Source organism: Oryzias latipes, chromosome 2, assembly GCF_053564925.1.
Source record: "Oryzias latipes strain Hd-rR chromosome 2, Olatipes_Hd-rR_3.1".
Classification (NCBI taxonomy): domain Eukaryota; kingdom Metazoa; phylum Chordata; class Actinopteri; order Beloniformes; family Adrianichthyidae; genus Oryzias; species Oryzias latipes.
This window is the reverse complement of record NC_136238.1, coordinates 7,922,096-7,948,541: the sequence shown is the minus strand read 5'-3', so window position 1 is coordinate 7,948,541 and position 26,446 is coordinate 7,922,096. Positions and strand designations below refer to the sequence as shown.

The 26,446-nt window shown below is 42.2% G+C and overlaps 1 protein-coding gene and 1 long non-coding RNA gene across 9 annotated transcripts in view; one reads left to right on the top strand and one right to left on the bottom strand.

Annotated features, from left to right (window-relative positions):
• LOC101172314 (interleukin-1 receptor accessory protein-like 1) overlaps nucleotides 1-26,446 on the top strand; it is a 466,015-nt gene that overhangs the window by 384,107 nt on the left and 55,462 nt on the right. The window lies entirely within an intron of this gene.
• Nucleotides 8,129-26,446, bottom strand: part of LOC144984161 (uncharacterized) — a 31,895-nt gene continuing 13,577 nt past the window's right edge. The window contains exon 2 of the long non-coding RNA XR_013647837.1: nucleotides 8,129-26,446. This exon is cut by the window's right edge and continues 12,417 nt beyond it. This is a non-coding gene — a long non-coding RNA (uncharacterized LOC144984161).

Here is a 26,446-nt window from a genome sequence, read left to right as displayed (position 1 = left end):
GGAATGTAAGGTGTGTTCCACGACGATGGTCCCGACCATGACTGCCGCTCTGCAGAAACAATGTTCTAGAAAATGACACACATGTTTTTATTTTGTCTAAAAATGCCAAAATCATAATTAAAAGACCACCAGGAATGACGATGATTGGGGGGGAGTCTTTAAATGCCACATATTTATTTAAAAACATGACAAATGAACCAGTTGGCGTGTAGAATACATAATTCCAATCCAATAAATCAGCTATGATGTCATCAGGTCTAAGCTCTTAAGTATAGTAACCCATTACAAAGTCAGAAATGGGTTGAAATCCTTTCAAATCTCAAACCCCTGATTATAGAAAGGATAAGACTTTGTTTAGATCGAGTCCATTGTCTGCTGAAACGTGTAGACTTAAAATGACAAGAGAGCAACATTGTCCAAGGATTTTCGGTCTTTCCCGAATCTCAGAATCCATCAAAATAACTGAAAGCGAGCGTAGAAGCGTCCACTTCCTGAAGAAGCCCACTAAACACAAGGAAGAACCAGAATGTGAACGCTCCTCCACTTTCATTGTGTCCACCAAGCACAGCATTTAATCCTCCACGTCACCATCATATACGCACACAAAATTATGGAGAGTCAAACGCCGCCTGGGAGAGCAGCAGCACGCCAGCGCCGGGGAAATTATCAGCACAGATTACTTTTCTGGAGTTAATCATCTCCTTTTATGGTATTTATTTGTCAGCGGTTATTGTTTGTCAAAGTTATGTACTCGCCACACAATATGAAGTGGAATGTAAATTTTGTTTGAGCAACTCATCGTTATGCAGAAAAAAAAGAGAGGGTGGCCGCGCTTGAGGATTTACATTTACAATTACAGTGGTGATACAATCATCGCTCATCATAATTCTTCTGCCTGGGATGTCAGCGGCGATGGAGAACAGGCTTTACGCGCTGCATACCAAAAAGATGGCTGGCATCTGGCTTCAGGCTGAATGATTTCAGTCATTCAGAGCGTCTCTAACGCTCTTCTTTCTCCCTCTGTCGTTGTCTCTGCTGCTGTAATGAATGCTGTGAGTCTGGCGCCTTTATTTTGAAATGAAATCCATTTGACCCGGGTCAGCTCTTTGCATGGAGGCCTGTTTAATGCAATGATGGAGCTTTGGGGCGACACCAAAATGACAACAACAAGCCTTTATACAGTTTCAGGGGCTGTAAGAAGCTCCTGTTCAGTTTTTAGAGCCTTGCATGGTCAAGCTCCACCGTACTTATCCGACCTTTTAACCCCATACTCTTCGGCCCGATCCTTGCGGTCTTCCAACCAGAATCTTTTGAGCACTCCCAAAACCCGCTTTAAGACCAGAGGAGATCTGTCATTTCAAGCCGTTGCTCCTCGTCTTTGGAACTCCCTGCCATTGTCTTTGCGTCAGATCGACTCCGTTGAGTGTTTTGAATCTCAGGTCAAGACGTTTTTATTTAGGGGAGCTTTTAGTTGATTTAGTCCTAGTTTTACCACATTTTACTGTGTTTTGTTTTACTCCTATTATTATTGTATTTTATTACTTTTTTGTGTTTTGATATGATTTTATGCTCTTTGTAAAGCACTTTGTGACTCGCTCTGGAAAAAGTGCTATTCTAATCTGCTAAACTGTCTGGGTTTGTAACACTGCAGGATCTGAAGCCTTTGTTGACATTTTTTCAATTGTATCTTTTTCTAGAGATTAATTCAGTCTGTGTCATGAACGATACTTTGTCTGAACACATACGTTCTCACAAAAGCCACGTTCACATCGACCTTGGCTACAGGTGTTCAAGCAACCGTTTTCAATGAAAAGTCTATGTAAACCGGTATTTTAGGTTTTTACGCTCAAAACGTTTACGTTTCCACATAGCTCTGCTTTTTTTTTTCTGTTTTTTTTGGGCTGTACGTATAAATCGGGTGTTTATTAGACACTTCTCCTGCTTGAACATTAAACAGCCTAACTTTGACCAATCAGGGATTTGGATTTGGTAGTGACGAGTGGGTGTTGTACTTTTTTCCCCAACTTTACTTAGTGGAGTGCAAGTCCACAACACTGTGTTGCGCAATACAGCGGAAAAAACAAACAACCAGGGGGGTTAGTTACATAAAGACATGCAAAGATTCGCAAATCATTTTTGGAGAGTCTGTCTGTTAGTCAGGTGTGATATTGATTTTTAAGTTTAGTGTTTTCATGATGACATTTACATTTATGAATATTGAATTTAGTAAGAAGACTTAATAAATTAATAATTGTACACATTCACATGGGGGATTGCGTCCTTTTTAGTTTTCAAATACATTTTTGGACTCTACTTCCAAACACGTCACCATTGAACCTGCGTTGAAAGTTAAACCAGTTGAACTTTGACCAATCAGGGACTTGGACTTGGCACTGACGTATGGTTACTGTCCTCTTCAAATCACAGAAGTGCCAACTGCTTGAACATCGATCAAGAAAGAGAAATTAACAATTGAGGGTCCACCTCTTCAACATTTCAGACCAAGTCTCTTCCAACTGTAGACGGCGAACATGCGCTAGTAAACGGTAGAAAAACAGAAGAAGACCCTCCCTGCTACTACCACTTGTGCGGTGTGAACACAACGGTGGTCATGAAACTGCGAATTGTGTCAATTTTTCCCACTCTTTGTCCACATTCAACCAATATTTGTCTTTTTTTGGTTGCTAACTGAGTAACTCTCTTGCTATATAAGCAGACGCCATATACCACCTCTGCAAAACCTTGATTTTAGACTTGATTTTGAAGCATGCCTCAGGTTATGCAGTAAGTGAATTTTCATTGTTTACGCCCATTTACAGAGACTTTTTATTGGCAGTAGCCGCTTGAACACGTGCTGCTGAAGGGCGGTGTGAACAGAGCCTTATACAGTCAATGGTCCAAACGCCCAAAGACCACCAATGAGTCTTGGGTTTGTTTTTGTTTTTTAACCCCTCTGGAAAAGTTTTAGGTCTTTGGGATTCTTTGTGACCAAAAAGGCTCTTGATATTTTTCTAGTGTACTTTTGTGTCCAAATAGTACCCCATTTATTTACTCAATTAGTAGAGATGTCAATAGGTAAACACAACATCAACACGTTCATTTAAAACATTTAAATGAAAACTCTTACCTTCAGGACTCAAAAGTAGCTCATTTGACAAATCTACTTTCATATTCCCAACAGTATTTTTTAGTTGGTTCCAATAATATGACATTATTTCCATCAATAAATGTAGAAAAGAGAAAACCACAAACAAATGTGTTGGTATTCATGAGCCCCACAAAGTAAATACCCAACATTCCTGTGTGTTCGTGGGAATGTTGTGGTGTGTAATGAATTACTGTGCTTCCTCTCAGGTGCAGAATTTCTTTTTATAGACTCAATTATCCTCGCCATAAAAGAAAATTCTGCAGGCAGGCAGAGTGAGTAAAAACACACTGCTCCATCCGAGTGGGGTGGGAGGAGTGGGACGGGGCTCCTGGGGGGGGCGCCAAGTATCCTTGTGCATACAAAACAGAAACAGAAACCTCGGTGGACCTCCTGTGTCTTTCATTATTTCTATTCAGCAGCTCCTGCTCAGGTCGCTGGATGGAGAACATGCAGCGGTGTGCTTGTTAAATCAGAGGATTTAGACAGCTTTATCTCTGATATCTTTCTTTGGATTTCCTGCTGGTGTGCACTTTTATGTTGCAACTTGGGAAATGTTGGGCACCGCCTTGAAAAATCCAATCGCAATTACCAGGGTGGCGCTAAAACTCTGCAGTTATCATGTAACTTTTGACCGGTTCAATGTCGGACAATATTTGACAGTACGAGGCTGAAGCCGGCGTCCAATTTTTTTTGGTTTATCCCAGATTTCACGTGGGAACCGTTAAAATGGGAAATGGATCTTCCCTTAACCTTTACCTGTCAAAGTGGAAGCTAAGAAAGTCAGACGCCAATTTCCTTCTCGTCGGATTTAAAAGCTGCAACAAATAGAAAAAAACAGTCGCTGAGGCTGGTATTTTCTTAATAACATAATAAACATGAATCCACCGTTTGAGGAACTTTATAAGCAACATCCTTGTAACATTAGTGAGCCAGTTGCGTAATATTATGCATTATCATTATGGTGTGTGGGAACTGATGCAGTAAATTGGGGCTGAACGATATAAGATAAAATGGGCCAAATTTGTGATCAATATGGCGATGATGATGTGACTTGACATACATGGCAAAACATAAACAACTATTACATCTTTTCCCTTTCACTGCAACAATTCTATTGGAATAAAAGTCAAACTCCACGTGATCCACGTCCACATAAGAGGCAGGTGTCTAACATGAAAAGGGTCCATTTGATTGGTCAGATGCATAGAGGGCTATATTTGATCTGTTAACTACTATAAGCTGCCATGAGATAATTTTAGGCAAACATTTATGGCAGTTGCTATCTTTAGCATCACGCGTATTGCACAAGCTGATATCGCCATGACAGTAAATTAGCTATTTGAATTAGAAAGCTTTTCTTCTGATTCCTCACTGACTCATTTCTCCAAAAAGAAACTTTTCAGATATGTTTGTTTTTTGGTGACTTTGTTAGCTTGGTGGTTTCAATTTAGATGTTGGTGTAGCCACTTAAAGAAGGATAGAGTCTGATGTTGTGAAGAGAATCCAGTAGTTCTCCAAAATAAAACTTCCTTCAGAATCAGATCAGAATCAGATCCTTTGTGGCCCGGTCCTAACCGTCCCATGGACTGATCTGCAGCCCAGGGGTTGGGTTACCACGTATGTGAAGCCTTTAGAAACTTCATTGAAAGGAAGTATTTAAAGACTTCATGTCGGTGCATTGAAAATTAAACTGTGACCAATCAGGGACTCAGATTTGGCAGTGATGAACAGATACCGTCCTTATCAATATACGGAAGTGCCAACCAATTGAAAATTGATCATGAAGGAAAAACTAATAAATGTGGATTGAGTCCGGCCGGAATTCTGTGACACCAGGTCTTTCAAATATCGGAATAGAGCTGTGAAGAAAAAAAGCCTGGAACAAGATTCGCCAGATTTGCACTACTTGGGCATTTTGCACCAAGCCTTCTTGAACTGTAGGTCGTAGACGTGTGCTAGTAAACAGTAGGAAAAGCAAAGAAGAAGCAGCCCTTCCCTGATTGTACAGTGTGAACACATTAGGCTTTTAGCGTGTTCTTGAATGCGCGTCACATCGCTGGTTCGTGCTGATCTGTTGCTGCATAGACTGGCACTTATCCGTCCTCCGATCAGAACGCTGACGGTGGTTCTACGCTCAAAGCTGCGTCTTCTGAATGGACTTCGCGGTGTCACTCCCAAGTGTATCTAAGCCGCATTGGCAGCCAATTTTCTTTGTCAGTATTGGAGTGTTGCCCTGTTGATCTTATCAGCCAAGCCGAAGCACAAATCCTGTGAAAGCAGCTTTATTTTAATGTCACAGGTTTTAGATTTGCTGAGGAGCGAATATTGAAATGGACTTGAAGTTAACGCGTTCAAGAAACTTCACATCTGTTCTGCTTGTGGTGCATAACTGTGATGGGAAATTGAGTCCCCCCCCCCTTCCACACACACATTCCTAAATGCAATGCTAACCTTGCAGTCTTCCCTTTCACTTTTTTTTGCCGAAAGTGAAACCGCCGCCTCCCTCCTGTCACACTTCTGCTGAATCCTGCTCGCCGTCTGACATTAGTTTTATGCTAATGCAAGCAGTTTTGAGGGGCGGGGGGGGGGGGGGGGTGACAAAGGAGTGGGACTCCTCCCGTCATCTTGTACTGGTGGCATGTAGAACATCCCGCTCCGTGCTTCATTCTGTGTTTAAGCTGTTTAGTCTCACACCTAAGTGCTCCTCCTAATTATAGACGAGCTGTCAGAAAAGCAACAAAGTAGAGTAACGAAACTCAACTCGTCCCCTAAAAATGTTGATAGATAACAGAAAAACAAAGTCAAGTTGCTTTAGGTGACAAAAAAAACTCAACTTTTTTTTTAAATAAGATTTTTTTCCAAACATGATTTTTCCCTTTTATCTCACAATAAACTGGAGAACCTCTCAAACTCAAGTTGCTCTGCTTAAATGCTAACATCGTCACGGACTAATTACCTTTAAAACATTTTTTTAATCTATTTTTTGCACTCCAGTACAATTAGCTCTTTGTGTTTTCCCATCACTATAATAAAAAATAAAAGCAGAGTGGACCTGCTGATGTGGACAAAGTAGATCATACAATTATTGATCGTCTATGAGGATTATTTTTTGGTCTTCAATGAGTTTAGAAGAATTTGGGGTAGATACGTTTGCTTCTTGCTCTCTCCCTTTCAAAAAATGCTTGAAATGATCCAACCAATCAATCAGTTTGGTTCATTCATTCAGTACATTTGCAGTTTTTGAAGATTATTCAAGGACAAATAGAAAAATATTCCTTTAATCTACATGTATGTCCTATGTCAGTGTTTTTCAACCAGTGTACACAGTTTAACTGTCTCCACCAATCATTCTTGGAGTCTTAATCACATGTCATCAGTCTGACCAATCAGAAGTGGTTAAAGTCTTCACTTCCTTGTTCTGATTCTGCTCATAAAGTTGCTCAGTTCTAACAAAAATACCAGCTAAAGCTCGTCTTTAGCGGTGTAGCTTTCCACAGAATCCGGTGTCAGACCGTGGAACAAGTGAACAAAACAATGAACAATGTCTGTCTGCGGTCGGCGGATTTTTCCACTACATCTCCCAAGATGCATTGGGTTAGAGTGACAGTGTCTTAGCGCACAATGAGTCTCTCCTTGTAACTGAAACCACAACGAACACACAACAGTTTTTGAATCTTTTAACTTAACTTTTATTACATCTTTTAGAAAAAACAGCTGCAACTTCCAGCTTTTTCTGCCACAATTATCACGAAAATGCATGTGAGATTGCAGAAGGGCTGTAGATCAGTACAGACTATGAGCTTTTCCTTTTTTTTTTTGGATGGAGCACATATGAGTTTATCAATCAGCCCAAACCCCCCACTAAAGTTGATGGTGAATAAACTATTGTTAGTTTCCCTAATGCAAATAATGGGGGGGAAAAAAGTTGATCAATATTTCAACAGAAGTGAAAGTAAGTGTTTAGTCAGTGCTTGTCGGTAAATACCACTGCTTGGGGCAGAACTTGGCTTATTTGGTTCAGCTGTACAGGCACCTGTTTGTGGACGTCGGCGTGCAACATATTTTGCAACAACTATAAAATCATGTTTGACTTTCTATCTCTTAGTGCGTGCCTGCATCGGAAGCTCGTATGAGAGATAATTATGATCATCACCCTTGTGTTTGCGCAGAATTAACTGTGCTTAAGCGACACGCCAGCTGTCCCTCTATTCATTTCTTCACACAGTGCAGAGTCTGTGGATTGACTGAACCAGCCGGTAAGAAGACGATGCTGGGTTCTCGGGAAAACAAGTCATCTAAGCCAAATATTTACATCCATTTATCCTGTAGAGCAGAGTTTTGAATTTTCTTCTAGTAATTTTGGCTAATTAAAAAAAAACCTAGGAATGTCTGTTCCATGGAATTGTATACAGGCCCGTTTAACAACATTATCAAATCAAGATAGGACCCTAGTCTTTATGTACTTCTGGCCTGCAAATGTTGGTCTAGGACTGTTCAATCCTGGTCCTGGTGATCTACCACCCTTCCTGTATTCCAGTGCTTTCTTTTCCCACTGGTGCTGATCAGCTGATTCAGTCGTTTCCATGTTCTGATTGACTGAGCACGCCTGATTCAGGTCGTGTGAAGCAAGAAGTGCAGGAAGAGCTGGAAAACAGGAAGGGTTGTAGACCCCAGTCGTAGGCCTTTGTCACATGAACCTGCAAGGGGGGTTGACCTGTATGGGCTCTGCAGTTTTTTGGGTTGTTCAGTCCCATGGAGGATTGTAGAAAGGAGCGTCTGCATCTTTAAAGGAGCGCTCGTGTGCCTTGCAGTTCCCTTGAGGCTCGTGTGGCCACCTATAGGGACGTCATGAAAATGGAGCGTAGCATTGTCGTTGTTTCTCATGATGTTTTGTACGGCTAATAGAAGTTACACACACTTATGACAGACTGGTGATGCTGTCGTTGTTACAGATAAACACAGGAGAAGGAAGAGTCAAAAAAAACCAGAACATTTAAAGGATTTAATGACAGAAGTCCAAAACACACAGACCAAACACAAAAGACGCCCTGACACTGAACACAGAACAACTTTAGATGATGAGTACAAATGAGACAATTGCAGGCAGCTGTGACCATCTCCAGGAGAATTCAGGAGGGCGGGGCCTACAGGAGAAGGCACATCTAAAAGCCCTAAAACAAAGACACCAACTGTAATATTCGTGTTCAATGCCCTAATGCCACACTGTAGTCCTTATTAAGAGGTGCTCACTGACCCCTTACTTACCGCGTGCAAACACGACATACGGTTGATTACATAAGGGTCCATTGGAAGCCCACTCAAACTGCAGCCGTACAAACATCTGACAAAATGGCTGCGTCTCTCCTACTTCACCCTTCATTGTAGTGGAACAGATGACTTTTACACATTTCTGCACATTGTTACCTGTTTGTACATAGTCTTTAAATTATACAACCTTATTTGTTTACGTTTGTGCTAAATTTTTGTTTATTTATATTATTGTTTTTATATTATTCAATTTTCTCTTATGTTTACTTGCTACGGCAAAGGCATGAAATGGCATTTGGAAACACCGCTCTGGATCTACACTTTTAGGAAGGTTTTTGTCAGAGAAACTCTGGCGTCTTCATCATCTTCTGGATTTAGCACACAAATATGTACCTTCATGACAGGGGAGAAAACAAGGCAAAGAGACAGCTGTATCTTATTATCTCAAATACTGCTTTTATCTTTGTTTCACTCAAGGCTCCATAGACATTCTTATGGGGCATTAATGAAAAAAACAACCTGGATCCATTTATAGAAAAGTCTGCATGTAGAAATTGTAAATGATGGGAAATACTCAGTTATTTCCTGGGTCCATAACTGCCTCTACTCTGTAGAGGTCTTGCCTTTATTATGCAGACTGCAGCTCAGCTTTGAGAACTCCAAAAGAGAAAAAGTAATTAATTTCTTGTCCCAGTCCTTGTCCAAATCCACACTGACGCCTACAGGTTTGGAAGGCGGGTAAATTATCTCTGCAATTTTGTGCAAATATCAGGGGGGGTGTCGCCAGGAAATGTTCCAGGATAAACAAGGCCTTCGTATCGCAGATCCGGCGAGTGATTCCCTTTTGTTAAACTCAATTAATCCTTTTACCTGCTATTGGAGCTCTGAGACCGCCTCCCCCCAGTTCAGCACAACCCCTCACCCCATCGCTTTTCGAGCAGAGCTTTCAGAAATTGCATCAGGATTCCTGCACAATGTGTGACGGCTTTAAGGGAACTTGGCAGATCATAGGGTTGAGTTCATTAGGCAGCGGGGAGCTCAGGGGAAAGAGCATAAAAGTACACCCGGAGACAGTGTGAAAGGACAACCATCAGGTGACCCAATCTCTGGCCGGCAGCTGGCCACTCGCTCCCTGGCCAATTAGTCCAGAGAGTGGAGATCCTTTCACTGGCTGTGATAAGGCCCAGCCTCTTACTCTTCGGCCCCTGAAATGGGACACTTCTTGAGCATCAGCCTTCAGATTAAGGCTCTATCAGCGCTTTGCAGAGGAAGGCCCTGTTCACTCGCAGTGGTGCCGCCCCGTAACAGCAGCAGCGGCGGTGTGTGAGGAAGGCAGCCATGGGTCGACCCAGATATGATGGAACCCGTCTGTGAAGGAGGGATGAGACGAAGGAGACAGGAACGCAACCCATCAAGCCCGATCGTAGGTGTTAGACGTTTGTGTACTCCCCGGAGTATCAACAACTCGATTATTCTTTGGTGTCGGTACCGGTCTGTGGGACAGTTGGGACCGGGCCACAAAGAGAAAAAGAACATTTAAAATTAAATTAATATAAATTTTTTCCATTTTTATTCATGATATTCTGAACAAAGATTTTGTTTTTTGGAAAACATCCGGGTTCTCCCTACTACCTCCGACGCGCTCGGTCACAGGCTGAAAATACATCCACTACTTTGCTGCTCCGACCACTAAATTGAAACCCCAAGGTTAACAAAAGACATTTTTTTATTTTATTTTTTATTTTATTTTATTTTAGCAGCAAAGAACCAGAGTGGAAACAGAAGAGCCTTCAACTTTTACATACAAGAAAGCTGCATTTAACAGACAAAATCCAAGAGTCATTCTTCCAAATATAGATATAATAAGACAGTTAATAATAATAAGACATAATAATACAATAGATATTTAGCAACTAATAAAGCAATTCAAATAGTGGATGCACTTTTAGTTTAGTTTTAGTGTTTTCCTTTTTTGTTTATCTGTCGCACACTAAAATTCAGACGAAGCAATCGGTAAAAGATGCACTTTGATTAATATGGTGCTTTTAACTTGTTCTTGTGGCATTTTTCTGATAATGGAGGACACATTTAAAGGAAATTAAGCTTAAAAATAGCCTTTCTGAGTATTTCTTTATTTAAATCGTTGCAAATCAGGAGCAGACAAAAAATGCAGTGTGAAAAAGATCATATTTGTGACATAGAAAACACGCTGATGCGTCCACTTGCAGACAAATGGCTCCGTTCTGATGCAGCTATTTGGCTGGATAGCTTCAATTTTGCTCGCCATTTTTTTATAGCGGTAATGTTAGTTTGGGGGTGTAAGCTAGCAGGAGTGTGTAAAGGAACGAGTGATGGGAAGTGGGGCAGGCTTACTCCGTGTCGACAGTCCCGCCCACAACTCAAAGGTGAATTTCTGATGAACTCCTGCTGCTCTGCAGAAACTATGTCCTAGAAAACCACCATAAACATAATTAAAAGACCACTGGGATCGCTTTGAAAATGGATCCAAAAACGGTCGGAAAATCTATGTCACGTTTTAATGGTTCCAACATGAAATCTAGCATACAAATGAAATTTAAAGCAGCTGCAGACAGAGGATGAAGATGGACTTTACCCTCAAAAGTTAAGAGAAACTGAAAAATAAAAGAAAACAAATTGGACACCAACTTCACCAACCAGAACATATTGTCTGACATTAAAGTGGTCCGTGGCCTGAAAAGGGGTTCGATAAAAAGGGTTCAAATTTTGTGCCTGAGCAATGCTAACGAGATGGAAGTGGTATTTCCTAGTGTCTGTTATCAATGCTGCACTCAGACATAAACCTGCTGAACACGGTCTTACACACATGTATTCAACTGGAAGCTAAAATCCTTGTTTCATCTTCCCCCATTCAGTCCTGTAGCTCTTAATGCAGGAGAGATGGATGCTTTCCAGTCCTGCTTAGTCTTGATTTACCCTCTTGTTGTTGCAAACAGACGGATTACGGTCTGTTGCATTTTGGAAAAGCCTGTCTCCGTCCCCTCGATAATGTTCCCACCGTCGAGCCGTTAAAGCATCGCGCTGCTCACCATCGCCTGTTCCAGCAGGCTTACCGAGCACTTAGACCGCCGAGCAGCTCCAGACAAAGCCACAACAGCACTTCCTCTTGTCCTTGTGTTCCACAGAGTTGACTCGGTCCATCTGGACCTGGTGGTCGCACCCAGCTGCTCCCCTGCAGGGACGCTCGAAGCATGGACTATATATTAAAAAAGCTGTTAAACATTTACATTTCTCCGAATGAGGTTGAAGGTGAAACGATGCATTCATTTCTAGTTGGACATTTGCATTCGTCCGTCCTTTTACGCTGTATGATTTCATACAGATCCCTCTGACTTTTCCCATATTGGACTTCAATGTGACATTGTCATTATGCAGCAGCGGAGCACTGCCTATTGGTTTAGTGGAACTGATTGTTTTTTGATGACAGTTGAGAAGGTGACTTACATATTTAGCTGGTGCTTAACATTGATGATAAGTAAGGCGCTGAAATGTGGCGTGCGTGCGAAATTGCTTTGTTGACAGCAGCTAGCACCAATTTTAGCCTCAGCATGATGATCAGTCATTTTCTGGTGATGTCAACATAATCTAAGATGACAGATTTGTTGTGTTGGACCACCTTTGCGCCGTCAAATACAGGAGGATTTCTTTGGAGACTTGGAGGAGGTAAAGACGGCGTTTTTTAAGTTGTCATGAAGTCTGACAAAGTCATCGTTTTATATTCCGTCAGAGCTGAAGCACCTTCAGATCAATTGAGTTGGACTTGTATGGAATTTGCCATTCTGGGGTAGTTAAATGCAGCCTCACCTTTGGGGAAAGACCTGGCCTCTTGGAAAAGAGCAGCAGCATGGCTGAGTGGCTATCCATCACGCTTCAGCTTCATCTCCACAGGGTAGAATCGGTCAGAGTAACACACTCTCACTGTTTGTTTCTTATGATTGCCACCTCAGAGAATACCCCCACCAGCCCCTGAATTGGTTACAGGAAGCACTTTGGAGAGATGCTCGGTTGTCCATTAGTAAGAAAACCCAGCGTTCTGTTTCTCCCAAATCCCAGGATTTATTCCAGTCAGCATCCCCAGAGGACGTGAGTGTTATTAGACCTCCTTGAATTTTGAATATAGTAAAGGAGAAGCTTGAGACAACTGTGCTTGTCAGCGTCACAACCTGTTCAGTGTTCCCCCAATGTCCCCCTCCTCATGGGATGTTTTCAGGGTCTCCTGTGATGTGGTGCATGGATGTGTGGGAAACTAAGAGTAGAACCGCATGAACTGGTTTGGACACCTAAAAAAATGCCCTTTGAAAGCCGTCCTACGGGTCCGTCCATGTCCATGATCCATGTCTGGAGGGATTGTATCCCTCAGCAGGCCTGGAAACGAGAAGCTGGAAAAGGTCGGAAAGATGAAGGTCGAGCCTTTAAAAAACCCTAATCACTAACTGTTAAAAGACTCAAAAGTCTTTTTGTAGCAATCACAGACAAAAAGTCAATGGTGTTGACATTATTTTGACTTCCATAACTGTCCAACCGTTTATGCAGTCGACTTAATTCCAGCGGAGAAAAGAGCCTTGTGTTGATATGCAACGCGTTACAGTGGTAATGTGTTGCATATCGGTACAAAGCTGATATAAAAAGACACTTTTCTCCATGTCAGAATCAGCGGATTCACGTTGATCACAAACAGTTGAAGAGTTGGAGACTGCGGTTTATTCCATCACAGACAGAATGGTGATGCTAATGGGTTCATTTTGTGCTGAAATCCGGTCACAAAATGGAGACAACACCACACGAACAATTCAGGATTTCTTGAAATGATAAGAATTATGTTATGATTTACTCCTTTTTCGGCAGCGTCTTCTCAGTATCACCCATCTGCTTGCATCATTCTCCAATTCCTTTAGGATTCACCCCAACGTGCAGATTCCTCCCCAGAATGTTCTTTGGCGCACGCCAACACACAAAATATAAACGCTAAATGGTGTTTCTTGTGACAGAAATACCACAGACACCTGGCGGCTGCACAACTGTACACATGGCAGGGGGGATGAGGGGATGGGGGGCTTTTAAAGGAGACCAGCGTCTAAAGTAAGGACCACCTGTTGGACCCAACGGAGACCGGCCACTATAGGACGATATTTAGGTGTCACTTTGGAGCAGTCATAGACGTCAAATTAGAACTTTGCCATACTATTATTTCAGACATGAACATGTGGATATTACACGAAGATACTTTTTTTTTTTGCTACAAGTATCCATAAGAATAGTTGAGTGTTGTGTGTTGGTCGACTGAAATTATGTTTCCAGAAATTCTTTTTATACAAAAATGACCAGAATCCATCATCCCAAGAATCTCTGTAAACACTGGCGGGAAAAAAGACAGTCATTGGAAACGCATAGGCAGAACCTAAGCATTATAGCCAGTTAGCATCATAACAGTCATTGTTGGTTTTTCCCTCTAAAACTACAGCTAGTCTCCCATTTAAGACCACTTGTAGGATTATTCGATAAAGAATAACATTGTCCACCAATCCAATTGTCCTATGTTCCTTTATTCTACAGCCCTGGACACATTGGTCCATCCCAGCAGCAATAGTGGATACTTCTGCTTCATGAACGACTCCAGATGTTTACTGTTGCATGTCAGATAAAGCAGTTCAGGGCGCCAAAGGTGAAGAAAACAGGTCAGTTTGCAAAAGTCAAAGACAGGAGGTCTTCCAAGTGATAGAAAAGAAAATATTCCTTAAATTTCAAAATCAAATGCTCAATGGAGAGCTTGCATTTGATTAGTTTTAGGGTTTCTTTTGACGGAATCCATCAAAAAGTTGTAGTAAAGGGAGCAAAGTTACCAGATGGAGTTGAAGTTGTTCAGGCCTCTTTCATTTGAAGATGATTTAAAAAAAAAAACATTTTTATTTTCCCAGCAGACCTTAAACCAACGTTCGGATGGACACTTGACAGACTTGAACAAGTAAGGAGAAAAATGAGAACAAAACTACAGTTCTCACAGATAAAATCCCATAAACTCACCCTTTTTTTGCTGCAACAAAGCTCAACAGGAGACCATCCAAATCTATTGTGGGACCTGTGCACAGCTTGGCGTGCTCTGCTCTTTAAGTGGCCGGCATCACTGCTCACAGAATCTTATCATTCAGCTTTGTGCTTGCTGGAAATGGCTCCTGTACAACCCAACTTTGACTGGCACCCCATTCACCGGCTGCCTGCCATCACGCCCTTCAGCAGGGCTTTAGCGGCGCCTGAAAAAAAAGAAGATAAAAAACCTTGAAAGTACAGTTTGTTGGCTTTTAGGGGTCTCCCCAGCCTCTACTGCGTCAGCGGAGCCCTTCAGTCTGCTCAGTCCGAATGCGCCTATTAAGTGTACATTTCTCCGAGGTCGCCCCGAGCAGCCTGTCACCTGAATGAGGTGGTTATTAATGTAGACGCTGGAGTGCTCGCCAATTCGGTGTGGTCGTGGTCGAAGGGCTTTTACGTGCCCACGGACGACGCGCATGTACAATTATGGCCACAACACACCAAATTGGCTTTTAGTGCCCAGACAAGGAGTTATCTTGAAACCCAATTTGAAACACATCCACACACTCGGGCACATCTGCATGCACAGGGCGCTTCCTTTTTTCAACTCTTTGATTACTTTGTGGATGCAGTGATTGTGAGGCCACCCTTGATTAGCTCAATTTATTCCCAAGCCATGCCAGAGGGCCATTTAGGGAAGTTTTTGCAGAGTCTTTCCATTTATCAAGATGGAAGGCAGACACGAGTTGAATCCTAACGCGTCCTTGCAGCTGAATGCAAACATGTTTTTTGCAGGCGGCTCCTCTCTGTTTATACTTGTAATTAAGGTTAAAAAATGAGCCAGAGCGCCGCAGCGAGCGGTTTTTCTGCAGTCTGTTTTATTCGGCGGCATTGGAGTCCGCTCCAAATGAGTCCTTAACTGCTTTTCTCTAAGAGAGTCGCCGATGATGAGCTCCAGAGGAAAAGCTGCGTTCATCATTTCTGACTAAAAGAGAGGATTTCATACTTTAACGGCAGTTTCTCACATTAAACCGGCTGCCGTTTCTCCCACAGAGCAGAACACGACAACCAAATGATAACTTTTACCTGATAAAGTGCATTAAGTCAAGCTGCGTTTGAAGCTTTATGCTTTCATAAAATTATATTTTGTCTTCCAGGAGCTTCATTTAAACCACTCGCTTGCTAATCCTCACATTAAACTTTAATGGGATTTCAACAGAAGAGCAGTGCATTTGTTTGCAGCAAGTATGAGGAAATTACACTAATAAATGGGACTTTATTGGATAATATGTAAGAAGCGATTTGCAGTCCTAATACTAGACTGCTCATGATTCTGTCTGTGCAGAAGTTTATCATAAAATAAAAGGGATTTTCTGTTTGATAACTAAAACTTTAAAGATTTTTGTTTCTGTTTTTTCCTAACTTTTTATGCCATTTTTTGTGTTTCCTGCCAGCTCCAAGAAGCCAAATCCTATAGACTTCTATAGAGAAATAAACAACTATTGTTCAGTCATTCTATTGGTCAGAATTGTTTAACATTTTCTTGGCAATCCTCTTTTTTTTTCATATCTTTTCTTTAATGCAAATGATCTATTTACAAGTTGACCAATCAGATGGTTCAGTAAAAGCATGTGGTGCCGGCTGGCCCCCATCTTGAAAGTTTGATCAACAGGTTCTCCCGAGCCGCTTTCGGTGGAGGGGTGTGGATGTCAAACAAGCAACAGTAGTTTCCCTAGAAACGTGACTCCGACTGACTCGGTCCAATCACTGTCGTCTGGCTCCAACATGGCAGCGCTCGGAATAATTGGCTTCATTTCGCTGGAGCCGGAGGTATTTTCCATGGGTGGCGTCACATCGTTATCTACAGTCAATGGTCCAAACTTACCTTACGGACGGGAAATGGCTGTCTGCAGGTGAAAAATGGGCAAACCTGTACAGGGCACACAGGTGGACCGCACCAAATATCAAAGTCAGAGACCGCTCGGTGAGAACATAGGGCCAAAATCTTTGTTTACTAAGGCCATGCTGTGAGCAACAGGTTGTAGCAAAAAGGTAAACAACATGTAAGGCTTAGTAAGGGCTCCTTTGTTAGAAATGAAGAAATTAGAGTGTAGTTTGTGTGGTCATGAAAACAGCATTTGTGGCAGTCAGTAAGGGGCTAGTTCTCGCGCCTCACTGATTAGAGTGTGGCGTAAGGGCAAGTAAGGGTACCGTATGACAGCATCGTGTCATTACAAATGCTGTATGATACCCGACAGTGGTACTTTCCATTTTTATGTCGTCCCTTGAGGTAGATGCTTTAACGTACGCCTGCACTCCCCTGAAGATACTGTCGCTCCTCTCTATGACCCTCCACGGACCCAGACAACCCAAAAACCCCTAAAACCTGCAGCACCCATACGGGTCAACACACAGGGGACTATGGCTGTAGTTTAAGATAAATTCAGCCAAAGAGTTAACATTTAAGTTTATGTCTTTGGCTCAAGCTCAGCCTAAAATCTCCAGATGTAATGTCAATCCTCGCTTGCAGGAGATTCTTATTTATCCGCACTTCAGGTGTCGTCTTGGGCTTTGAAATCACCCAAACGTCCAAGAGGACGGCCGAGACCAACGTGAGAGGCAGGCTCCACAAAATGATTTCAAATTGATCTCATTCCAGTTTCCGGACATTCCAGGATGACGGCAGCCATTGGATCTTTCATGATTTCTTTAACATTCATTTTGGCACTTTTGTGTTGAAATAGCAGCATCCCAGGAATGCGGCTGGATAGATTCCGATCTGGCTGATTGGATTGTCTTTTGCTTCTCCTCGGATCGCAATAGAAGCTTTGGACGTATAAAAAAAAGTGATGGATGCCTCCCTCGTTCAGTCTGGACCGCTCGTCGCTGACCTCAGCAGAAGGCAGGAAAAGAGACGCAGTGATTCAGTGACCATCCTGAGAGGAGGCGAGGGCCTCTCCCTGAAAGCCACACAGACCTCTTCTGCCTTTTCTTGTCCCCCTGACGCTTGGAGGAAGCGCGCGTCTTGAAAAAATGAAGGAGGGTAATTATCACTTGCTGGAAATAGCAAGATTTTGTGATTAGCCTTCAAATCCATTCCATTCCTCATCTTTGCTTTCAGTTTACTCATTTTCTGCCGGCTAATTAGTCCGCACATCCAGAATGTTATCTGCTCTGCCTTCTCCTCGCCCAGATTATCCACCACTGTCACTTTCATTTGGTTCCTCCGAGGCTTTAACATCACAAGAACACGGAGATCAAGTGGCTGCATCTGTTGTTGCCCTGCCATCCATCTGTCAGCGGTAATTAACCGGGTTGATGGATGCTGCACATGTCCGGAAACAGAGACGCGGGGTTCTGCCTCTGCAGTCCGGTTCAGGCGCCACTTTGACGCGCGGAGACGGACGGATGGCTCAGACGAACGCCGAAGGGAACAATTTTCACCGGTTATTTTCAATCAGGGGATCGTCGTGGAAAAGCTGGACCTCCAGAATAAAGTCATCCATCAACGCGCGGGACAGGAATGACACAAAAGAGCTGATGGCCAAGTCAATGCAAATTCCTCAGCAGCTACAGGACACTGGGTCTGAACGCACCTCATTGTGATGTTTATTTTGGAGAGTTTGGTGAATAATTCAGATGAATTACACACTGGAGGCAAAGTATTCAAACTAAACTTGGTTAAAAAAAACGTTAAATCCTGGACTGTAAATCAATTTTATCTCTATCGGCAATTGAGACTAAACTAAGCCAACTTTGGGGGTTTTTATCTTCAGGACTGGATTATCATTAAATCTTCAAAAACGTCAAGATTTCTGTCTTATTTTGACAGTTAAAGGTGTGAAACACGCACAGGAGGGTTTTATATTCTGGATTTCATTGACATTGTTGCCGATGGCAACTTCTTTATTCAGATTTTGACGCAAGTCAATAACTCAAACATAAAACGTTAATAGACTCTGTCTGGAATTTGGTAGAAATGTGCATTTTGGAGCATGGAATATAAAGATCCTCCCAAACCAACTTACAGCAATATTTGCAGTCACTCCTCAAAACTGCAACGTCACTGCAATACAAGCTTCAGCTCTGGCATTTTCTACGCTTTTGGCCTGACGTCGCATCCTTATATCTTGGAAAAACTCAAGACCTCCTTCACACAAGCAATGGGTGGAGGACATGAACTCTTGTCTTAAATTGGAACACCTTCAATATGCTATAAAGGGTTCAGCACAGACCTTCTTCAAATCCTGGAAACCTTTCTTGGACCATGTAAAAAAGTCTGAATAAGGACGGCAATTTTACAGCTATGATGAGCACTCCTTACTATTTTTGTTTGGACGACAGTATATTTTAGCAGAGAACTCAGTGATGTTTTATTTTTCCCCTTTATTTTTGTTTGTTTTTGGGAGGGTTTATTTTTTTATTTTTTTATTTATTTTTTTGATGGGTGGGAATTGTGATTGTGTTACTTTGACATGTGAAAATCTAATAAAAATAAAAGTGTTAAAATGTGCATTTTGGGTTTCCCTGCGTTCAAAACTCATGTTCACGCTTCGCTACAGACGGTTTTACGACCCTACTCAGGAGGGGTGTTGGAAAAAATCGATTCGGCGATGTATCGTGATAATTCATTTGGGGATTCTTAAAAATGCTGTCATGACTTATATTTAATTTATTATATATGGACGTCCTTCAGCGAATGACTCTTGTTTTCCACTTCAACCTCTGACCACTAGTCGGCAGCAGAGCACACAGAGCCTATTTGAGCAGCTTTACTCTGCACAAAACATCTTCAAGATCTCAGCTAGAAGCAGCTTTTTTCGTTGTTATGAGACATGAACAACATAGTTTTTACTTGGGATGGGAACCGAACCGAAACTCTGTGCCATGTTGCAGCCTCTAACATATAAAATTGCGGTGCTTTGTAGCAGCTCAAATAAGAACGAGTGAAGCACTGCAACTGCACAGCGGCTAATGCATTTAGCATCGGCTAAAATGCTATCGGCAAAGCGGGCCAAAGTTGATTAGTAGATTCTAGTTTAGAGACCTGATGGATCAGACTGATGTGTGCAACGCTCTGAAAAAAGGCCAACATTGTGGCAATGACCGTTACTAGTTTACTTCCACGTGAGACAGTGGAGCTGCAGCGGTGATCTGCAGACTGTGATGTAAACAAAGCATCTTCGCCACTATAAAGTGCTCTTCTTCACCCTTTCATGATGCCTCATCATCACACTTTATTGTTTCTGGAAAGTATTAGTGTGTTTTCTCCCCTCTTTATTTTTGAAGCACCATTCTGGCTCGCGAACTTTTTAAAAGTACTGGAGAAACTACATTAGGCACTTTATTTCCCCAATCATACTTAGAACCTTATTGGTTAAGGCAAATTCATTTCATTTTTTTCTTTTACTGAAAAATATTTTGTTTTGGGAAGTCAGACAATGCTGACTGTTTCCTTTCTATAATTTTAGTTACCAAAATAAAAACACTATGAATTTGTTTGGGTTAAAACAACTTGTACATGAGATGCAGTTTCAGTGCTTAACATTGTGATCATTAAATAAACTTAATTTGACCATTTTAGTTCAATAAAAGACGTATTGAAAGTCAGGTAGATTTTTTTTTCTAAGTCAAATTTCTTTTTAACAAGAAAGAAAATGTGTTCCGGTACAATATCGGGACACGTATCGTATCACCAGACTCTTGCCAATACACACCCCTACCATTCTGGCATACAAAGCACACAGCCACTAAACCTGCGTTGCATGTTAAACCAGGTTGAACTTTGACCAGTCAGGGACTTGGTAGTGACGCATGGTTGGATTCCTTTTTAAATCATAGAAGGACCAACCGTTTTGAAAAATGATCATGAAAAACATAGTCCAGTGTGAACACCATGTGCTGAACTTACGTTCAATAGCATGTTCTTCAGCGCACATCCCATAACTTGTACACTATTTCCTGCACTGCAGGGGACACCAGATTATAAGGCACACCCTCAATGAATGCTCTCTTTTCCAATGTATGTTTTATAATGTGCCCTGAATTTTGATAGTTACTAAACAAGAGAGTCCGAGTTGAGTCTGTCTGTCAGTCAGACTGTTAACTGAGTTCACAGTAATTCTAAAACTTGTTTGTAACACGCTACACGTTAGCCACGTTACCGTATTCACATGAACTGTGACTACCAACCTTGTTTGTAACACGTAAAAAACTGACTGATACCACTAAAGCAATTGTTACGGTGAATAAACTATCAACCTTGTTAAGAACACAGTCCAACACATCTAAGCGTTGGCAGAGTTAGCGTTTGCAACTCGCATAAAAACTGACATTTTGACAGGGCTCTGGGTACCTCTCAAAATCCCTTCATCGTTATTAAGCACAACCAGAATTAGAGACGTTTCGGTGACGTAGCTGGGTCAGAGATATAAACTTGAAAAAACCTCAAAGACCGCTGGAATGAGAAAACAAACTACTACGAACTGGCAACGAGAGACAGAATGGCAGGAGTCGCAGGTGAAATGACTGAGCTTGACTGATGAGGGACAGCAGTTAAACATGACAACAGACAACAGCAAGGAAACTATGATAAACTTCCATAATTAGCCTTAATGTTGACAACTGTACATTGTTTCTTCATGGTGCAACAGATGCCTCCATCAGCTCCACCCAGCTGTTTGGATAGAGACGGATACTGCAAATCGACTGACCTCTGAGCTTCTTAAGCATCACTAACCCGTAAAAGCTGTTGGAGCATCCGGGGTTATCGGCAGTACGTCCGCAGTGACACTTTTATTCGCCTGTGTTTTCTTTAATAGCTGTAAAAGCGCCACTTCAGAAGAGACATGGAAATAATTGGAAAATTTTGGCCCAAAATGATCCATTTATGGGAGAGAAGAGAGTAGAAAAGGATCACCTACATGGGAGGTTTTATCAGCTAAGGAGATGGAAAAAGCATTAAATTGATTTTCTTTTTTGTAATGCAGGGAACAGAAGATGAGTGGTTAAAAAAAAGGAAGAGAAATAAATTATCAGATTGGATGCAGCCATGTTACAGTTATAGTGGCCCCCCAACACATATTTTTCCCCTTCGCATCATAAAAATGCATCTACATAAATCCCTATTTGGACTCAAGTAAATGTGCATGTACAATCAAGCTTTACGCGAACACTAAAGCGAGCAAAAAGGCTTTTTAATCACCTCCTGGCCCACCAGGCTGCCAAGGCACAGCTGGGGAACGGGTCTGAGACATTACTCAGCTAATAAACTGTTATTTGCAGGTGTCACCCTCAGCGGGGGCCGTGGTGATAGAGGCACAAATGTCCTCAAGGTCCGAAGCGTCACACATGTTTCTCTCGCAGGGGTGTTTGAGGCCAGCGCCGTTGCCCCCGCCCCTGACGGGGCACAGCGGGGGTTAGTTTGAGAGTCACTACAGGGCGGGGTCTGCAGGGAGGCACCGTCCTTTTCTTTCATAATGAATTACTCCTCGTTTTGTCACTTTTCTTTCTCTTTAACGAGGTTTTTGTGTGTTTGCATCCAGCCCAAATACCCAAAATTGTTAATTAGCTTAACGATTTAGCTGCTATTAACTATCAATGTAATGGAACCTCAACAAGGTAAAGAAGAAAGGAAACAATATTTCTAGAAACCAAAATGACTCATTTTCTATCCAAGTCGATAAATCTCCGCAAAACCTTTTAACGACCATCTGCTCTTTCGCGGTTTCCATTGAAAGAGTTGTGTTTCTAATGAGCTGGGCATTAATAGAATCTGACATTTACGCCAAAAACATCAGTGGGCGAGAAGCGGCGCCGCTGAGGAGTGACTCGTCTTTGTTTGCAGGCCTTTATTATCCAGCTGTGAAAGCTGATTTTTTTTCAGGAAGCAGGTTCATTCATTACCTGCTTCATTAGCTCCATCCCTCAAGGTGTTCCACCTTTCCGTGACTCTGCTCTGAGACGACACTTTCTAAGACTTTGGGGTGCCAGACGGGTACTTTGGTGTCAGATCCCTCTGGGATTCACCTGCATGATGAAAAAATATAAATATAGACCCGCCATCACGGGGGAGTGAAAACCAAAAAACTGAATCTCTTATGGGGCTACAAAAAAATACTTCAAAATCTAATAACAAAACTAAAACACACAATGGGGATATCCATAGGAAGTTTTGAAGTTATTACGGGATGGCCACTAGTCTAAGTCTACAACCACAACCGAAGTTTTGTTGACCTTTGACCTTTCAGATATTGTGAAAATTGAACACATGAATCTTTGGCTCAAGCTGAACGAAAAAAGCCAAGTAAATCTAAAATTTGTACTTTTACCGATTCTTCTAAAAACTACATGTATGTGTTCATCACCCCCAGGCGATCAAAAAATGAAATGGTTGCTATGGAGATAAAACGAACAGGGAAGCCGCCATTTTTAAACAAACGATTTAATGAACTAGTTTGGTGCAGCTCTGACCAGGCTGAAGTACTTTAGCTGAAGTCCATCAAAAATGGTTCATTCATAGGGAAAACATGGCAGCCGAACACTGTTACCTCATTTCATTTCCACTGTGTGTTTTTTTTCTCCTTTTGGGTCCATTTCACAGATAAACAGACTGTATATCTGTCTGATGTGCGCTAAATTTCACATAATACACAGTGGTGTCATAAAAAGGTGATGCATCCAGTTTAGTCGCACTAAAACAACACAATCTGTTATGTAATGATAACAGCCATTAATGTAATTGCAACTTTTTGCAGATTTATAGGTTTTCAGCTTCAAATATATGATAGAATTTAGAGAAAATAGTCAAAAATGACAACAGAAGACAGAGATTTAGTGGGTGTGGCTCCGAGTTGGGGTCACTCTTCAGTGGTTTGTTGTTGCTGTGTGGATTCTAGTAGTAGATTCTAGTCAATACGATGTCAAAACAGGATCGTAGACACGACAGAGAATAGCTCAAACCTTCACTGCTGTTGAAGGTTTCTCCATTTTGACATCTTTCTGCTCAATCCTTTCCTGTGGGGGTCGTTTTTTCCCCCGAATGTGCAGGTCAAAGCCCTCCTGACAATATCTGACTATTCTGATCGCCGACTGCAGGATTTGGGGGGTTAAAAAAAGTCAAATCCGTAGGACACGCCTGAGTCTTTTCTACTCCCGCCTTATTTGACAAAGTCGTTGCTACGACCTGTTGGCTCGCAGAAAAAAATGTGCAAGAACAGTGTGTCTCTACGGGCTCAGATCTTGATATTTTGTAGGCCACCGTACTGTTTTGACCTTTTTTTTTTTTTTTTGGTGCAGACAACAGCTGTGACTAGAGTAGAGAAACATCTTCCAAATCAGCCTTTAAAGTCCAGCTGAAGAGCAGAACTCTGAGAACACGGCCAGGATGACGGTGACGATCTTAGCGAATATTTTCTTTTCTCTGATCTGAAAAAAGGCAAACAAAAATGTCCGTTTGTCCTGAAAACTGTCATCCGGCTGTCATCTTCATCGATCTGCGTTTCTCCGTCTTCACTTACTCACACAGATGGGTTCAGAAGCCAGAGCTGCTGTAGATTGAAATGCAGAGGCACTATAAGCTCCTCCACCTCCTACCTTCCCTCCCACGTGTGTTGGCGCAGCTCTGCACTTTGTTCTTGCAGTTCAGGTTAGCCAACCTGCTGTTGTTCCTGCAGTCGCGATTTCCAGAGAAACAAAAAGCAGAAACATTGGAAGAAAAAAAACAATGAAACTTTTTAAAATGATAGCTGTTCATCTTTTCTGCGTCTAATCATCTGCCACAGTCCAGCCTGCCTCTCCAACTGTGTCTTTTCCTACAAAGTCATGTTTGAGTCAGCAGGTCTCTATGTTTGCTCTAGAAAACGCCGCACCTTTCCATGGACCTGCAGCTTTTCTGACCGTGAACCTTTTTCCATGCATCTCCAGCAGTGATGTTGTTTAATGATATTTAGTGCTGGTCACCTCTCAGCACTTTACATACCAAACGGCGCAGAGCCTTCGGGCCAGAGTCAAATAAAGATGGACGATGTGTACTTGAGGGATCCTGTGTGAGATTTTTTTTTACGGTAGGGGTGTTGCATGGGTACACACAGATATAGTCGTTGCTGAATCAACAAAAACTTGTTTGGAAACAAAACAGCAAGTCCAGATCTGACCGCGCAGGCTCCAGGATTCACCCCTTTGGTCCAACATTTAACCCCATGTTGGACTTTTGACTCTTCCTTAAGGAGGGCAAAGAAACCTCGCAGACTGCCGACATACAGTATATTCCTTCAGAAACTAGTGTGTATGTTGTGAAAGGGGGTGGGGTTAACCCTTCTGCTTGTGCTATGCTATTGGAGGCACTTTGACATTGGGAGTTGGGTCATCTAGACCAGTGTTTTTCAACCAGTGTGCCGCGGCACACTAGTGTGCCGTGGGAGATGGTCAAGTGTGCCGTGTGAAATTGCCCTCATTAACTGATCTAAAAACATTTCCCATCTCCAGGATTTCAGCTCTGTGTTCATCCAAACAGGCCCTAATAAAACACTGAGGAGTTAGGAATATAAAAGATCGTAAAATACTTTTTCTTTGCGTTTATTTTATTTTATTAAAGACATTTTGATAAGAATGACGGCAGCGCGATTCAGCTGCAGCTCCGGCTGTATTTAGGAAAAGTCCCGCCCCTTTACCTGTCTCCTGCAATCATTCTTGAAGGCTTAATCACATGTCATCAGTCTGACCAATCAGAAGTGGTTAAAGTCTTCACTTCCTTGTCCCGATTTAGCTCGTAAAGTCGCTCAGTTCTAACAAAAATAGCAGCTAAAGCTCGTCTTTAGCGGTGTAGCTTTCCACAGAATCCGGTATCAGACCGTGGAACAAGTGAACAAAACCATGAAGCTCCGAAAAGCGATTTCCGCCGGCCGTTTTTATGCACTACATCTCCCATGATGCATTGGGTTGTGAGAGTGACAGCGTAAAAGGAGTTCTGTTGTTAAACGTCTTGAAAACAACGAACACACTTCAAACTTTTTTTAAATCTTCTAACTTAACTTTTATTACATCTTTTAGAAAAACAGCTGCAACTTCCAGCTTTTTCTGCAATAATTATCACAAAAATGCATGTGAGATTGTGGAGGGGCTGTAGATCAATACAGACTATGAGTTTCTCCTTTTTTTTTCATTTCTGGATGCTGGTGTGCCGCGGGATTTTTTTTAAGCTTAAAGTGTGCCGCGGCTCAGAAAAGGTTGAAAAACACTGATCTAGACCCACTAGACAGTGCTCTGAACCTTTTTTCTTCAATGATTTGTGATCTTCACTGGTGTCCATGGATTACATGAAATCTTCTCCACCTTTATCTTCCTTTGTCATGGTGGGAATAACATGTCAATGTAAGGGTGGGGTCATCTGGACCCAATAAGATAGCACAGGGGTTAATGCAGGAGTGAGACGTACAGTAGCCGTTCACGTGAGAGAAGCCAGCAAACAAATCTCACATCCATGCTAATCAAAGTGACGGGGACACCAGTGCCAGCAGATTCCCTTCAAATGTCCCAGGAGCCCAGCAACTACCCATCCACCCCCATGGCAGCCTCGCTTTCAGATCGCCACTGCAGCCTATGGATTCTTGTCTTTTTCAATTCAGAAATTCTTGCATTTATTGTCCAACCTTGCAATTCTCACTTCCATGTTAATGAAGTCGTTTGACCAATTAAAGGACTTCCGCCATCAATAATCAATGCTTTGTGTCTTTCTGCGACACACTAAGTCATTAGACTCCCATTGAAATGGGATTTTTGTGCGTTTTCCTTTCCATTGCAGATGCTAGCGGATGTTTCCTCTAATATTTTTACAGCACAGAAACTCAGACTCACAGACATGAAATGGTTTGAATCCTCAGCTCCCTCGTTCTGCTACGTCCTTCCTCCACCTCATCTCTGCCTCCAGTCCCTTGACCTGCAGGCTCGGTTGACCTCGCCGCGCTTCAC